The following is a 17,563-nucleotide window of genomic DNA, read 5'->3' on the forward strand; positions in this document are numbered from 1 at the left end:
TCAACAGCAAATGCTGTGATTTAGTGATCTCTGTACGGTAGAGAAGAAATTAACATAAAATAACAATAAAACTGCTTCAAAAGGGTCGACAACAAACTCAACTGCAACTTGTCCGTTTGTGTTTTGTTGTCCTTATGACAACTTTGTCCGAGTGCCACAAAAAGTGTGGACAGCCCAAGAGATAAATCAATGTTCGTTGTGGCATTAAACAGTTGACGTACTTCTTGTTGATCATTGCTGGAACGATCTGACAATAAATTATTGCATATTTGACAGTAGCCTTTATGTAAGAGAATAAGATATTGCGCGCGAGATCAAGAAACTTAATTGTTAACTTAGTTTTTGCCTCTCTCCGTCTCTCATTCTCTCTCTCACTCTCTGTCTATCTCTGGCTTATCAGCCGTGACTGCAACGTGTTGCAAGTTACGCCATAAAATTGCCAACTACCATTGATAATGATCCCCTTAAATACACATATATATATATATGTTTATATAAACTGCCTGACCGGGTTTATCAATTGTGTTAATCTGGCAACATTATGTCAAACAAGGCACTGTCAGGCCTCAGTCAGCGTGTGATATGGCTGGCTCAGTGCAGCTAGAGCCTTGGTTCCAGCCAGTCTTTGGCCAGGCTCTGGACACCGTCGCCAAAATGATCGATTGCGCGCAAACGCATTGACATATCGACATGCATCTTGCATTATTAAGCGAATGTCAGGAATTCGAAATGAAGACCGAGACGGAAACCATCCACGGAAATGTTCTTGTCGCAATCATTCTGCTTAGTCTTTGCCTTCGCCTTCTTCATCTTCTTCTTCTTCTTCTTCTGCTACTGCTGGCTGTTGGCCAGCAGCCCGTCGACGTTTAGCTGCGATTGTTATCGTAATGATGCGTCCAAATGGCATTCACATTCATATGGGCATTCACTTGCAGCACATTCACACGCCCCTGAGGCGCTGCTGTGGCAGGGCCTGCTCCTGGCTCCTGACCGATGCGGCAAAATTAATAATTTCGCATCAACACCCAATTGACCAAAGCGAGTCGTTGCATCTGACAACCAACTGATAATAAATTATATTTTATTTCTTTTAAATGTTAATGCCAATGATCATAATGATAATGGGCTTCCTTTCGTTCTTTAGGTGTTGCAGAGGCGGCCATTGTGTAAAGAGTTTGAGTCTGAAAAAGGATGGGAAAGGGTTTTGAAAATTCTAAGCTGCGTGCTCTGTTTGGCAAAGGTTAACCCTCTACGCCACTTTATCGATTTCAATGAACGAAAATTGCTGCATCTGAGCCGGCGCCCTCACGCTTGTGGGTAAATATTTATTCAAAACAAAAAACTATTTAGTCAACTTGACTTTTAGAATTAATGAGAATATTTTTTTTTTTCACTGCCTTATTCCTGGAAAATTCCTTGGGCTTATACATACTTAACAATTTCGTGTAATTTTGTTCGCCTGCGCGTTGTCAATCAACTAAAGCTACTAGTTTGGATATCGAACTGTCCCATGATGATAGGCAGTTATTCTCCAATATCCCGCTGATTGTTGATTGTATTATGTGCTGCGTAATAATTGGCAAATAAATTTATAATTGAATTGTATATGCAAGGTGGAAATTGCGTAAATGTGAAAATGGATACACATGTTTGGCCGAAAAGTAACTGCAACTGGCCAGATAATACCACACTATTTGTCATGCCCATCAATTGGGGCTTACACAATATACAGCCGCCCCCAAAACATTTTGTTAGACATCCAGCAACAGCAAAATAATGAGCACTGTTCAATATTTGATTCAGTAATTAAAATATGTTCGTGAATATATAGCATATAAATATATATGTATATATGTGTGTGCGCTGTATGCATAAATTGTAATTATTGTGTGCGTGATTTTTGGTCAAAATTCGTATCTGTTGGCTACATTTGACCCGCGTGGCACAGGTGTGGCCTTTGGCCTGGCATTATTTATATCAATTTGACAATGCAAGCAATCAATCAAACTGTTAATTAACTAACCGAACTGTTTATTTATATATATTTCATTTTTAATTAGTTAGTCTGGCAACGTAAAAGTGTTAAAAAAAATGGTAAAAATGGTTGCATGCAGCATGCGGTTTATTAGAGTGTTGCAGTGCGCTTTAATTGGATTTGTGATATTTGGATTATGCTTAACTGACAGAAATGATTAATTTAATTTAATATTAGAATAATTAATCTATTAATATAACCCATCAGCGATATTTAACTAATGCATTGAGATCAGTTTAATAGCATAAATAATTATTCTTTATTTATAACTAAATTAATCATAAAACTTTTCTAAGCATACAAGTCGTGTCCGAGGACATGTCTTGCAGTATGTCTAGTAGTGATGCGAAGGACTTGTCCGTATAAAGTGAAAGTGTAATAAAGGTAGCATGGAACGGTTTGTAGGGCATTTTCTGGTCGGCATTTGTACCTTTAGCCTATACTTAAACCAGATTCCTTTTACCTGAATAGCTGCATTTTAGATTAAATTGATCCTTTGTATCGTGTGCAGTGCAATCTATTTGTTAAAAAAATTCAATTTGAATTACAGACAATGCGAATTCAATTATGCAGCTGCCAATGCAACTCAAGCACATACACACACTCACACGCAGCACATTGCGAAGGGCTGCAATTTGTCTGCATGTCAAAAGTTCAAAAACTATGTCAATTGTCAATAAGCCAAAACGCAACTCACAATCTGAGCTCTTAACTTGGCCAAATGCCAGCTTGGCAGCGGGTTGGGGGGATAATGAAATGCACTTGGCCAGAGCGACAACTGCTAAAAAATTAAGTAGCCGCCTCGATTTATGACTTGCCTCTGGAACAAATCTTAAAACAACTAAGCAGTTTTCTGTGACAACTTGTACGTTTTTTCCTATGCAGCTCGAATATGCTCTTTCCGCAACGGGGTATATTGAGTTTTTTATTGAAAGTGTCTTCGAGCTTTTATGCGAATAAAAATTAAGTTTATTTAGTTTTCTACGTAAACTTGCAATTGCACTTGGTATAAAGCATCTCTCAGTCGGTGCTTGCTACTTTATTTTTTTTTTGCTTGAGCTTTGGCTTTGGCGCAGTTCTTGCGATTTGTCAGCTGGCGCAACGTGGCCAGCTGTCAGTGCAACTTGGCTTGCAACTTGGCTGCCAAAGAGCACAAACAAAAGTTGCTTTGCTTAGAATTTATCTACTGTCAGCTATCCGCCTGTCTGGCCCCCCTCCCTTCCTTTTGCTCCTCCCGCCACCTGCTTTGTTTGCTGTTCCTGCTGCTGACCATTAAAAAAGTTATGACAGTGTCCTTGTTGACTGCGTTACAATTTTCTCTCTCTTTGTTTGGCAACACAAAATACTTGGCCAACAGTTGTTGTTGTTCTTTATTTGAGCTATGGCACTAGCACCCGCGCCCCCGCCCTGTCTGGCATTTAATGTTGCAAGTTTTATGCATACACACTTGAGATTTATGTTGATCCCTCTTAAGCCGCGCCCCCTTCGATACAAACCCTCCCGCCCTTCCGTAATAAACGCTTTTATATGAAAAACGCCCTCGAACTCGCTCATTAGCCATGGCCAGCTACTTGCTTAAAATGGGGGCCAAGAAGAAGCGAAGAGAACCAGTTATGGCGAATGATGTGACATGATTGCAGACAGATTGCGATATACGACTGTGTGCAACAAACTACTGCTGCTGCGGCTGCATGTGGCATGCTGCAACTGGCACATAAAACACAGGCCATACAAGTTGTCAGCTAGTTGGCAGCTGCACGGAAACATTTGCTTCCTTAAACAGCCAAGACTCTCAAGACCAACTCGCAAGACCCACTCCAAGTCCAAGTCCAATGCCAATGCCAATGGCTTAAAATATGGTCAATGGAATTTTTATAGATTTTCCTTAAGCACACACAGACAACAACAAAAACAAAAAAATAACAAAACAAAAAGGAAAAACAGTGCGCAACAAAATTAAATGCATTTCATAATTTTCAAGCGGCCAAGTAAAAGTCTGGCTAACTCTGCCACTGCTTCTGGCCGTTTTCCAGCTAGGGGCAAGCCGTTGGCCATTGCCCGGTTTTATGGCTGCGGCAAGTGCAACATTGTCTGTCTGTTAACTTATTGACACCCATATTTGGATTGAATCATTAAAGCCAGTTCCAGCTCGAACCACACTCGAGTGCTGGCTAAACTGAGTTCAGCCCCAGCCGCCCCTCCAGGCCGTTTAGCCTTTGTTTATTTGGCTATTGTTTTAACCGGCCAGCGTTGACTGTAAGCTAGACAAATTTTATTGGTTTACGCACGCGCATTGACGTTGACAATGTGACCTTGTCAGCCTAAGTGACAAGCTGGCAAAGCTGTTATCATAAGTATTCCGGCAAGCATTGGGTTAGCCTAGATACCAATCGATTAAGCCAGCGCACTTATCGAGAAAGGACTGTGAACTGAACTAGCCAATGGGAGTGTTTAAACTGGGAGCTTACGGGAACTAGTTATGAAAGTTACTTAAGGAAATCAATTTAAGTAAACTAGTTCAGCTTAATAGTTCGAAAAGTATTTGATCATAGGGTTAGCCTAGATACCAAGCGATTATGCCAGCGCACTTTTCGAGAAAGGACTTAAACCAAATCTTATGTCTAGCGACGATGAAAAGCCTTTTGAACATTAAAAAGTTCTTTGGAACGTATTTTATTGATGATTTTATTTTTATTCTTAATGTCTCACAAAAACCTGTGAAAATTGATATTAATCATACTTTGATCACTAAGAAGCTTTTTGTAACGACTTTTATTAATTAATCGCTATTTATTCCGAAGGTCTCAGAAAAGCTTGTGAAAATCGATAGTTCGATATACGCCAATTTTAACATGTCCATTAAGAATCTCTTTGGGCTTATTTCTTTGATAATTCGAATTTTATTCTTCACATCTCACAAAAGCATATAAAATATCGATAGTAATCGATAGGTCAATATACCTAACCAGTTCATTGAATTGTGTCTAATAAGGTGCCAAACACTCATGCATATTTGTTTATAAAATCCCTCTCTAATAAGCCACTTAATTTGCGTGTCAATTTCCCAAAACACACACACATTCACACGGACAGATATTCGCTTAGTTGGCACACCTGTGTGAATGGCAATCACACCTATCTAATAACTTCATTACCCAATCAATCAAACTGACAACACGAATCGCAATCATTATAATAACTCATCAAATCAAATCAACTGCACACGTGAGTAGCTGCCCACAGCTCATAAACAACAACAACAAGCGGGCGATAAAAAAAAAGAGAAGAAAAACACTCAAAACGAAGGTTTCAGCCGAACGACACGAGTGCAAATGCAAATGCGAATGCGAATGCGAATGCCAAATGCATTCGGCTCAATTTACCGAAAGCCCGCTGCGTGAAGCTTCCAAAAGCACCGCAAGCTTCCGACACGACGCACGAGCGTCTGCTCGACTCACACGCTCACTCGTGAGTGAAGTATGTGTGGCAGGGGGTGGGTGGTGCGACGGCCAATGGGCAGCAGCAGCATGTGTGGGAAAAAAGCTTTTATGAGTGTGAGTTAATTTTGCGTACTGTGCATGCACATAAGCTCATTTCCGCACGTTAGCTCTCCCACACGTGCTCACACTCGCTCACTTTCTCTCTCACTCTCTTTTTGAGGTGAGGCGTCTGTCAAAAAGATACCGGATGCCGGAAATTGGGTTACAAAATGCATTTCTCGTGTGCGCCGACATTTCCGTTTGCTAACAGTGCCACAACAGAGCACAACTGGACCAGGCCAAGACACATGCGTTGCCTGCATGCCTACACACACGTGTGTACAACGGTGAATGCACACACACGCACACATGAGAGCTTCGGCTCACTCTGACTAACAGTTGGGTTCTTGTCCAGGCTAAGGCGCGCTTGCAAATGCATTTTGAAAACAGTGCAAGGCGCCAACATCAGCTCCCAACTTGGTAAATTCCAATTGGCAAATTAATCAATTTTGAACTTGTGTATTAAAATAAACACTTGCATGTTCTAGTTGTTGCAACAACTGAAGAATGTTGACAAGGATAAAGATGAGTATTAGCTTAAGTATGAGTGGGGACACTCACGGACTTGGTTGCGGCCTTTAGCGCCACAAAGCGGAAGCAAATTGAATACTCGGCTAAATTGTGTGACAAATTGTTGCAGGGGGTCAGAGCGGGTGTATGGCTGCTACAACATTAAGGGTTGCATGTTAACTTTGTGCATATTTTATGCAGACAAAATCCTGGCAGTGCAATCCTGAGAGTAAAGCGTAATGAGCTGAAGAAGAAAATTAACTGAAATGGAGTCAGGATAATGCTTAACAGTATATTGGATCAAAATCTTCTCTTGTAGTGGCAAAAATGTTTAACAAGTGACAAGTATTACATCTCTCTGATAGTCTCTGAGATTGTTCAGATGGGTTAAATCAACTAATATTATTATTATTTTTGTTTTGATGATTTTGTGAAATAGATGATTTAAAGCCTAGTACTTTATGATTAAATAATTAAAATTTGTATTTTGTTCAGTATATTGATTTAACTCACATTGCAATTTAAACATCTTTTTTTGTTAAATATATGACTCATATAATTTTGAATAATTTTTGAACAGCCTAATTAGAAAAAAATAAAGTATTTATATTTTTTTTTAATTTATAATTTTAATAATAATAATTTCAAAATAAATAAGTACTTTTTGTAAATGAGTTAAATTAAACCCTTTTTAATAAATAAGGAAATATATATACTATGAAATATAAATGTTTATCTTTTCAAGCTTTTAATTAACTTATCTACACATGAATTCTTCTCCCAGCTGTCCAAATATCTAGCCCTTATATAATTGAAAACTATTTGTTTATCATAAATCTTAATTGCTAACTACTTAATTGCGCAGATCAAAGCGTGGTCTACGTGTGGCTGTATGTGTCTGCCTATGGACAAAGTTATCCGATTTATAGCGCAAATATAGACAGAGGCATCAGCATCAAAAGCATGAAGCATCCACTGAACAACATCATATGATGGTGTTTGCCCAGCCAAAGGGTAAAAGGGGTTGCTGCCTGCCAAATGTAGATGCAACAGATGCCAAATAGCAACGCCGTCAGCTAGTCCAGAATTCGCAGAATGTCCCGAAGTTTTTCGCCAGTGTGTGTGTATGTGTTTGTGTGTGTGTGTGTGGGGCCCTTAAGTAGTTTCATGTAATTTAAATATAAATACTCATTTAATTAGCAATGCTTCTCTGAGACAGCGTTAAGGCCAGAACCTTTGATCTCTAGCGAATGTGTAAATATTTGACATTAATTACAAGTTGAATTCAGTTCCGCCCCACAAAACTGGCGCCCCGGCGTCTGCTTTAGTGGCCTTCATGCTGCTCGCAAATAACTGGCAAATTTATTTAATATTCACTTATAAAGCGGAAAGCAACCCGTAATATCCTCGCCTTTGTTGCTGTTGTTGTTGTTGTCAACGGTGGCAAATTACTTAAGCGCTTATTTGTCAACTACAATATGGCAAGGGCTGCATACACACACAGACACACACATACACACATGCAGGTCGTATATTATGTACATAGGCAGCAGAAACTCATTAATAGCAAGTGCGCCCCAGTTCGTAACCCATCACAGCCGGCATCAATTATTCAGGCGGCACGCGACGTCTGCCGAAAAATGGCCGCGAGCAAAAATGGCGTCGGCGCATTTCCGTCGCACACTTGGGAAATTAAACGCTTGCGTGTGTGCGTGTGTTTGCGTGTGTGTGCGTGGGGGGTGGGAGTGCCTAGCATGTAAATAAGTAACATAAAATACCTTAATCTTTTCCACTGTCCACACACTAACACACTCACACAACATAACAAAAATAAATAAAGGACATAATACTAAGTAGAATCAGCTCGTAAACTAAATGCTCTTATGTAATACCTTAAATTACTTTGATAATATATACTTGTTCTATAAAAATGTGTAGCTAATTCAAAACATATTTTTCTTCCACAGGTTTTGAATCTGACATAAAATAACAATTCTGTGTCCTCCGTCATGTAAGTACTATAAATAAATCAATTCATGATCCATAAAAAAGAGAGAAATATTAAATATCATTAGGAACATATCTTATATAATTTTCACGAAATATTTATATTAAAGTCTTTAAAATTCTTCTGTCCTTAAGTTTTTTTCCAATATTTATTTATTTTGCTTTTTGTCACATTTTGAAATTGAATTTATTTCCATATACTATTTCCCACCGTTTTAAGCTTCAAAGAAGTTTTGCGATGACAACGCGTCGCAGCTGAAGAAAGTTGGCTCTGTATGCCCTGTGGAGAGTTCGTGTGCCTGGCCATGGAAATGTTTTTGGCCCTGGCTAAATTCTCAATGGCATAATTCATTCATTTGGCAAACAGAGTCAACAGCTGCATTGTTAAACAACTTTAATTATAAATAATTATGTAAGGTCGTCACAGTGGGCGAACTGCATTCGGTTGCACTTGTGCAAGGTCCATGAATTTGGATAACTTGCGCCCTAGCCGCACGCCCGCCCCTTTTGCTGCATTTGCTATTAATGATGAGTAATGTGTCAGTAAATATTTGTTAATTAAATTAGTTTTGTGGCTCAGCTGCTGTTGGCAAAGTGTGAAATGCATTGCATGCTTACGCATTGGCTTCGGCTTCGAGGTGCCATTTCAATTGGATTTCAATTTGGCCTAACATGTCAAGAGCGAATGCAATTATACGTAGCACACATTTCCAACTGTCCATGAAATGTTGAAATGTGCAAACAAAAGACCAGATTAATAGAGTTAAGTTGTGGGCTACGAAGTGGGAGGGGGTGTGCTTATCAAGAGTTGATAAATCTAAATTTCACTTGAAGTTAAATTTCTGATAGTTTACCATAGTTAGGAATATCAAATATTTATATTGTAAAATATGAGTAAAAAGTTATCAATCAACTGCCCTATACCCATAGTAGGTTAAATGTTAGGTGCTGCTATCTAACAGGATCTACCAGGTTTAGGGAAATATTCCGAAACTATAAATGGAAAAATTTTAAGGTTTATCTTGCTGATTGATTGCATTCAATTATTCTTTTTCTTTTTTTTTGTAAAATGTTACTAATTGAACTCATCGTTAATTATTTGCGTAATGGAAAAAATCCCAGCCAAGCCTGGAATTTTATCCTGAGCGTTATCCTTTGGATAAATCATTCACGAGACTCCTTAATATCCATCCTAACTAACCGAAACGATAGCACGTTGGCTCTAAATAAGTACTATTTCTCAATGAAAACGGATCTCAAATCTCCTCAACTTTATGCTGCGGATAACTAAACGAACCTCTTTGTTTCTTGATCTATCCTAACTAACTGGACCGATGCCAGTCTAGTTCTGATTACTGTTCGTCAAGGAAACTGCCCAAAGTTGCTGCTGTAATAAATCCCAACCAAGCCTGGAACCTTATCGTCAGCAATATCCTGCAAACCTCCTTATATTTAGCTTTTTCCTAACTAACTGAGCCGAAACCACTTTGTTGCTCAATGCTGTTCGCTAAGGAAAACGCTAACAGCTGCTGCTGCTCATTTATTCCATGTGCAGCGTCTGTCGTGGCATTGGGTTTGGTCTTTCACTCGCGTCATGTTTGGCCAAAAATTTACATTGGCCATTTGCCGCTAAACATGCACTAAATTGAGCGCCCGACATGGCCAAGAGCTGCACATGGGATGTTTAGTGTGAGCTGAGCGAGCTGCATCTATGTTGGGCTGCCGCCTTTAGGTTAGCCGGAGGCTTCCTTTGGCTGCCTGTCAATTAATTTACGCGCACTTGGCCAATGATGCTTATCGGGCTATCTGAGTGGCTTAGCGGTTTACCGGCTTACCGGAGAGCCCATATGGCATCCATATCGCATTTTCATTATTACGAGCGTATTCTGTTGGCCTAACGGCAGCAGCGGGAGCAACTCTTGTGGCGCTCCCTTGACGTTGGCAACATTTTCAATTAATTAGCCGCCGCCTGGCCAAAAGGCTTGGCAAACCATTTTTGACAGCATCAACCGAAAAAAAGAAGAAAATAACCTACCAAAATAAAAAAAAAGAGAAGAAAATGAAACAAAAAACTCTGTTAACATTTCGGTAGTGGCAGTTAGGTACCCATTACCATTAACCGAGTTGCCCAACGCGCCGGCTTTTTCCTCCAACTCTTATCTGCGCTGCACACAATGACAACAACAATAAGTAAGCAGAGACCCTAGACGAGTGTGTCTGACTTGCAGATACCCTGTTTTGTGCTCCATGTTTGGCAAAGCGTTTGTGTTCTTGCTGGTTCGATTTGATTTGTTAGCAGCGGGAAGATATTCAAAATTTGTGGAATAAATTTGACATTTATAGGGTATGTACTAGTCGCGTTGTTCGTGCAAGTCATAAATGTAGGTGGTATATGTTAATATAATTCTAATTTTATAATATATAATAGTAGTAATTTTCAAATAAATATATCAGTTATAAAAACAATGATACATAATTGTAACAAAATATATTTGAAATTTTTATTATTATTATTATCATTATTAATATTCTTGTCTTTATTATTACTATATTAATTATTAATATTATTATTATTATTATTATAAATTTTATCAATTTTATTATTATTATTATCATGATTTTCATTACTAACCTTATTATAAGACGGCAAAAACATATATTTTTCAATATAATTGAATTATTATTGACAACATAATAATAGTTATAAGCCAAAAGTATCATTTCCGATTATGAGGAGTTTAATTACATTAAACGTTATTGGTTTATCAATAAATAATAATTATAATAATAGACAATTATAATTACAATAATATAAATTACAACAATAAATAAATGGAGTGAGCTATTACTTAACATATTTATATACGGAAATACACATCCTTTATCTGGCTTCATGATACTCTTTTTGTTTAAACAATTTCAAATTGTTACAGGGTATAACAACGACGACAATTTATTGACAAGACAATGGCGCTCAACGTATGTAATTAATCTCGACATAATCTGAGTTGATAATTTTTCGCCGCTCGTTGTTTGTTGTTTGCTGGTTGTTGGTTTGTTGTTGCTGCTGCTGCTGCCGCCGCTTGTTGGTTGTCGGTCTATTTTGGCTGCCTCTGCTGCCACGGCTGGGCTGCTCGGTTTGGTCATGTGCTTTTATAGCCGTGTCAGCTTTATGAACTGCATGCCTTCAAAGCATTGCCTGCCACCCGGTCCTAGGGACAGCAGCGGATCCTTTTAAGGCGCATCCCCCTATACCCATTGCTGGCCTTTTTCAATTAAGCAAAATGCCAGAGATGCTCATAAAGTTGCGCAGCTTTTCTGCTTCTAGTTGTGCCTCCTTCCAATCCTCCTTTTTTTCTGGTTTTGTTTTGTTGGTTTTATAGAGCTCAAATGCGGTCTGGGCCTGGCCTACATTTTCTGAGCACTCGTCATTAATTTTACAGCAAAATGTGTTCTTTTTTATGTCCCTTTTCAGTGTTTGTGTGTGTGAGTGTGTATGTGTGTGTAAGCGTTTGTGTTTGTGAGAAAGTTGCATCTCTCTAGCTGCTGTTGTTGCTTTTGTTATCTGGCAGTTTGCATATCAAAAATTCAACATGAATTGTTTTAATGCACGCGGATCTCGTTGCGTTTGCTCTACCAACAGCTGCAACAATGAATTTGCATTAATGATGAGCCGCTGAAGCTGCCACACACACACACACACACACAACCACACACCCACAAAGTAACTCACACTCACCCAGTTTAACCTTGAGCACATTCTGAACTTTGCCCGCAGCGTAAAACAATGAAACTATGCAAAAGTTTTTTGTGTACCCTATAGCAATAAAATATAATAAAAAGAGGGTATCATAAAGTGTTGTTAAAAACATAAACACAGAAATATTCTTGCTTAACAAGTCTTGCAGCAGCCAAAGGAATCTGTTTAATCTATAAACTCACAAGCTCTGAAACATAATCACACGAGAATATTCACATATTCTACTCAAGGGGTATCTTCTGGTCGTGCACACGCAACATTAACTTTTTTGTTTGTTTGTTTGTGAAAACCGAAAATGGCACAAAGTTGCTGCCCGGTTGGGCAATTTGCCATATTTCAGTCTATCTGCATATTTGAGCTGCGCTGGGCGAAAGTGAATTTACGATCCATAATACTAAACTTTGAAATGGAATTGTTTGGGATTGGATTGAAGTTGACGGGGTTGGCGTAGAGTGCACCATGTAGGCACTATCCGGCCACACCCCCCACGCCCAAAGCAGGTACTCATAATGTCAAGCGGCGTTTTGACAGCTCATCAAATCGTTGATTGCCATTTAATAGCTGCGGTTAAATATCTGTAATCGATATATGACTCTCTGCGTCAAGCTCTTAAAATTAATGGAAAAGCCAGGCAATTGCAAAATGCCAAATGATGCGAGACTTGGCAAATGTTTTCCTAGTGGGCTCAGCCAAAACTCAGCTGGCATCCTATTGCCAAATATCCAAAGCAACAAAGTTGCTTAATGTCAAGTATTTGGTAATTTAAATGATAGTTGGAATGGCTTTCGATAGCACCCTCTGGTATATATGGTATTAGCGTATGTTTTGCAGAATTTCTGCATTTAAAGGCAGTATACAGTACATAGTTCTTTCAGCTAGAAATTCATTTTAATACAAACATTTAAGGCTTTACATTTTAGCAAATAATTCAATTTTCAAATAAATTCTAAAGTCGACTTTAGCCCAATTTAAACAAACCATTTTCTTGCACACATTTAATTTTAAATCTTATTGTTTTTATTTGATTTTAACTCAATATATTTCAACTAAAATTTATTTCTCTAACGAAATGTTAAAGTTTTCTTTCGCAATTTACTGAACTTCTTTTGTGCCAATGTGATTTGATTTGCGTTTAATGAAATGTCAGCTTCGATTTTCTATTCTCTAGTTTCAATTGATATTTTTCGGCTAAATATTGCTGGCATTTTAAGTAAATTGTCAAGCTATGCAAATATTTTCTACATTTAATGTGCAGCTGAAAAGCTGATCAGGGAAATTGATTTGAAATTAGAAAGCCGAAGCTTAAATGCGCTTTAAAACTGAACTTTTTTTTCGCATATAATACATATAATCTGCGTAAATTTTAAAATTACATTTTATTTTATTTATTACAATTTGTTTAGTTTTTTACTACACAAGCTGCAGATCAGGAATTACATTTTTTTTTAGATCGTTAGGCATGATTGTAATGCCCGATCAGTTAGGGTATTTTGACTCTTGCTGCTGCTTAGCGCATTTGTAATATATGCAAAGTGTTGTTACACAATTTTTGCAGCACTGTTGCCACTGAAATACATTGACCAATAACAAGAATCACAGCCACAACTACAATTTCGGTACTATTGATTATTTTTTTTTCTAAACGCCGCATTTATTTATTACAAGCACATTAAACCGAAAATGTCACGACATTAATTCTGTAAATGCGATTAATAAACGTCAGCATAATGTCATTGTTTGCAAATGCCCCATGGAAGCAATTGCTGTGGTTGTTGTTGTTGTTGCTGTTGCTGTTGGGGCAGCCATTATGTGCAAGCCATTGACCACAAGTCAAGTCGGCGGCAGACAACTAGACAGCAACAGCAGCAGCAGCAGCAGCGCAAACATGATTTACACCCGTCCATTGTCATATTGTCTAGTCGAAAAGTCAACTACGAATACTCTCAGAACAACAACAACAACATCAACCACCATACTGCAAGGTGCTGTGCGTGCTGTGCTTTAAACGACCCACATTTATGTTCACGGTTAAATCTGGCCAAAAGGCCAAAATTTATAATTCTGATAAGACCCTTTGCCACGGCTTCTCCAATGGGACTATTATGACATTTCCACCGAGGAAGCTTGGATACTGTGAAAAATGTGAAAAGTCTTAAATGATTTTTCGTATAGATCTTTGGAAATAAATTTGAACACGAAACGTCACCAATCAATCAGTCAGTCAGTCAGTAAGTCAGTCAGAACAAAAACTATTTGTATGTATAGAGATTTTTTGCTTAATAAAATTGAGCAGCAGGATATCTTGTAGCGAATTATCATCAAAACTGCCCCCTTTTTCTTGCGATTTCCATGTTAACCTTTACAAAATGCTCAAACATTGATTGAAAGTTCTTAAAAACACACGCGCCACATTGTTCTCCAAGTTTCTCAACTTGCAAATTTGAGAGCTGTTCGTTAATTTGATAAATTATTATCAAATTCACGTTTGGAACTTTAGTTTAATCTACATGCTGATTCATTTTCGATTAAAGATTCTGATGCAGGAAATGCTGCAGCGGCTATAAAAATTGAAATATTACAAAAAAGTAGAATGTTAAAAAATAAACACCTTTATAAAATGCTATGATGGGCAAAGATCTAGTACTGTCAAAGCATGGTCGAGTACATGGTTGGAATGTGAGCTTATTCAAAGCAACTAACCATGATATAGTTTCCCCATCTGATTCTTGGCCAACTGGAACTTATGACACATTAATGATTAAGCGAATGGAAATTAAAAAACCTCGCAGACTGCAAATTGCAAGTCGGCAGCTGTGAGAGTTAAGGTGAGTTGAGGCGTTGTCCATGGCCGAAGGCACCCAAAAGGCGGCTCAAATGGGTTGGGTGGAGGGGGCAGGCGGACCTTGAAATGTCGCACACATAAACGAAACGCAGCGAAACGGTTTCCAGGCCACAAATCGGTTTGGCAGCCGGGCGCATGCAAAAAGCCAATCTTGATTACAATCAGTCCGACAGTCAATGGGAGCAGCGCAGATGCAAACGCTGATGGTGCTGCGGAGTGGTGGAAAAGGGGGTTGGCGTTGCGGCAGAGCGTTGCACGTTGCATGTTACTAGGCGATAAAGATCAAATGAGGAATGAATGTCGCCGACGCAGCCTCCGCGCTGCCACACTGCTTGCTGCCTGCTGCCGGCCTAGTTGCATGTTGCGTAGATATTTGCATTTTGCGGGCGGTCTCCGGCTGACAAGATTTGTGGCAGCACCATTGCAACAAGCGGCTGCTGCAATCAGTAAATGGTTAATACCTACACTCAACTCTGTTCAGAGTTCGAAGCAAGTGTTATCTGCAGTCAGCTGCTTGCAACGCAGCTCTTGGCTCTGCCAGTCCGCATTATTAATAATCGAATGCGTTCTGAAAGAAACGCAAACAAGAATTGTTAATAAATCTCAAGCTTAAGTTTAAAATTTGTATTTTATTTTTAAATTGCCATTTATTTTTTCTCCAATTTATTATAAAATAAATAACATTACTAGGTAATTTTAATTATGTTATAAATAAACAATTAGTTAGGTAAATCATTTATAAATTATTGTATAGGAGTATTTAAATGTTATGTTTACTTCATTTAGTTGCTTTTTTTTATAATATTAAAATAATATTGTGTTCGATGCAGTGTTGATTAAGTCTAATTGATTTGATACAGCTTATTTCTTACCATTAATTATGTTATAAATAAACAATTAGTTAGGTAAATCATTTATAAATTATTGTATACTCGTATTTAAATGTTATGTTTACTTCATTTAGTTGCTTTTTTTTATAATATTAAAATAATATTGTGTTCGATGCAGTGTTGATTAAGTCTAATTGATTTGATACAGCTTATTTCTTACCATTTAAGCAGGCAGTTCAAAACACTAGTATTTAATTGGATAACATATATTTATTTTGCACAAACTGACCTGTATTTTGAACTGCTTGTATATATACATATACATATGTTTTACATTATATCAATTTTTTCCTACTTATTTATTTTTTTGTTAACTTCAATTTTAAAGAGATTCCATCACAGAGTCTCTGCGAATTTTAAGTAGTAACTACCCTCAAATATTGTTTTTTTTAGTGTAGCCATTTGACAATTAAAAATGTGAATAGAAAGAAGGAGTGTAAACGCTCAGAAGGCTCAATCAAAGGCATTAGTGGTAAAAAAAAGCAGTATAAAATACTAGCTATAAGCATTTTTGGTATTTATTCTATAAAAATACTAGCCAGTATGTTTGCGCTCAATCAGCAGAAAATACTAGTGAGCTGGTATTTTCTCTATTCAAAAGTCCTTAGCCATAAACAAGCTAAGCTAGCAGCAGTCGCAGCTCAAATGGTAATAAAAATAAAATTAAGTATTTCTGCAGCGATCAGCAATTGATTTGGTGTATCTCTGCCTTCATTTGATGTACCTACAACTAATTGACAGCTTCCAGTGCGACGGTCTCTTGCTGACTGTTTGGGCCATTGCGAATGCTGTTTACAGAATTTCGTGATATGTCACGTGGCTGAGCTGCATAAAAATGCTGCAGCCATAAAACCGGCCCACGTCTTCAGCTAAGCCACAATTATTTTCGGTTTTGCAGATTGGAAGGGGGGGGGGGGGGGGAGGAGGTAAGGAGGAGACCATGTGATTGGCTTTGCGGAACCGAACGAGACTGTAAATTATTTTTGCTCGAGTGTGCAAATTAATTTCAACTAACTGACTGACTGCCTGCCTGGCTGTCTCTCTGACTGGAACTACATTCGGTTACTCGCAGTGCCTGGCGGTATCAATTATGTGTGTTTTATGAGCGGTGCCCACACTGCAGCGGTCGTTGTCGCCGCCAAGGCAACTTGGGCATTTGGCAAGTTAGAAAAAACCCGTCACTTCACCAGTTTTGGCCAAATTTGGCTATCAATTTTGTGTGTTCGCCGTTCTCCAGTGCCGTTGACATTTTGGCCAAGTTGTTAGTTGGCTGCTGACGCGTGCCTTGGCTAACAGCAATTAGCATTTTGTTAACATGGCCCAAAGCACACGCACACACACACACACACTCAGACACACACACACACACATATAACGTTGCTTGCTCTTGGCCACCATGCGCCGCTGCACTCTGGGCCTGAACTATGACACGGCATAAATCAAAAAGCGGCTCCGGCCCATTGTAAGTCGTCTAACAGCCGTTCAGACAAAGATGCGCCAGAAAGTTTCTCTGTTCGATTTGGCTTGACTAAACTGGCAGTAGGTTTGGCTTTCACGCTGCCTCTCAGCGGCACACCTGAGCTCTGGCAACTCTACACTGACAACTAGACGCCGACTGTGGCAACACATCAACAGCTCTGCTAACTAAATCAACATCCAACAAAACAATGGACTGCTCACACACACACTCATACACAGCTCGAGAGCCGCGAAAATTAAAGTTAATCGAATGCTTTGACCTTTTCACACAGCCACACAGAGTGCAGGTAGGCATGGCCAGCCCTTCTCCAACTGCATCGCATTCGATTTGCAATTTCAGATAAACAAAACAACAACACAAAAGACACGAGAAAAACAGATCTCAGAACACTGCAAGCACACGGGCAATGCCAAGCAGGCGAATACCCTGTATTTTAAGGTGTTTCGCAAAAGTTTGAAGACTCGCACAAAACACTTAAATGTTTCAAAAACATTCATTTA

General features: G+C 38.6%; 2 long non-coding RNA genes across 6 annotated transcripts in view; one reads left to right on the plus strand and one right to left on the minus strand.

Annotated features, from left to right (window-relative positions):
- The window catches only part of LOC135427166 (uncharacterized), a 198,976-nt gene that overhangs the window by 100,210 nt on the left and 81,203 nt on the right, over positions 1–17,563 (plus strand). For 3 of the 5 annotated variants that reach the window (XR_010435998.1, XR_010435997.1, XR_010436000.1), the window contains exon 4: positions 8,052–8,095. This is a non-coding gene — a long non-coding RNA (uncharacterized LOC135427166). Of the gene's footprint in view, positions 1–1,144; positions 1,318–8,051; positions 8,096–17,563 lie in introns of all 5 variants that reach the window. The other 2 variants (XR_010435999.1, XR_010436001.1) reach the window with 2 other exon arrangements.
- Positions 14,438–15,261, minus strand: LOC135427134 (uncharacterized). Its single transcript, XR_010435992.1, has 2 exons — positions 15,159–15,261; positions 14,438–14,961 (listed from the first exon to the last, which is right to left on the minus strand). It is a non-coding gene; the product is annotated as an uncharacterized LOC135427134 (long non-coding RNA).

Source organism: Drosophila montana, unplaced genomic scaffold, assembly GCF_035044405.1.
Source record: "Drosophila montana isolate Dmon_TW-CO22-7 unplaced genomic scaffold, ASM3504440v1 contig_2127_1, whole genome shotgun sequence".
In the NCBI taxonomy this organism is placed as follows: domain Eukaryota; kingdom Metazoa; phylum Arthropoda; class Insecta; order Diptera; family Drosophilidae; genus Drosophila; species Drosophila montana.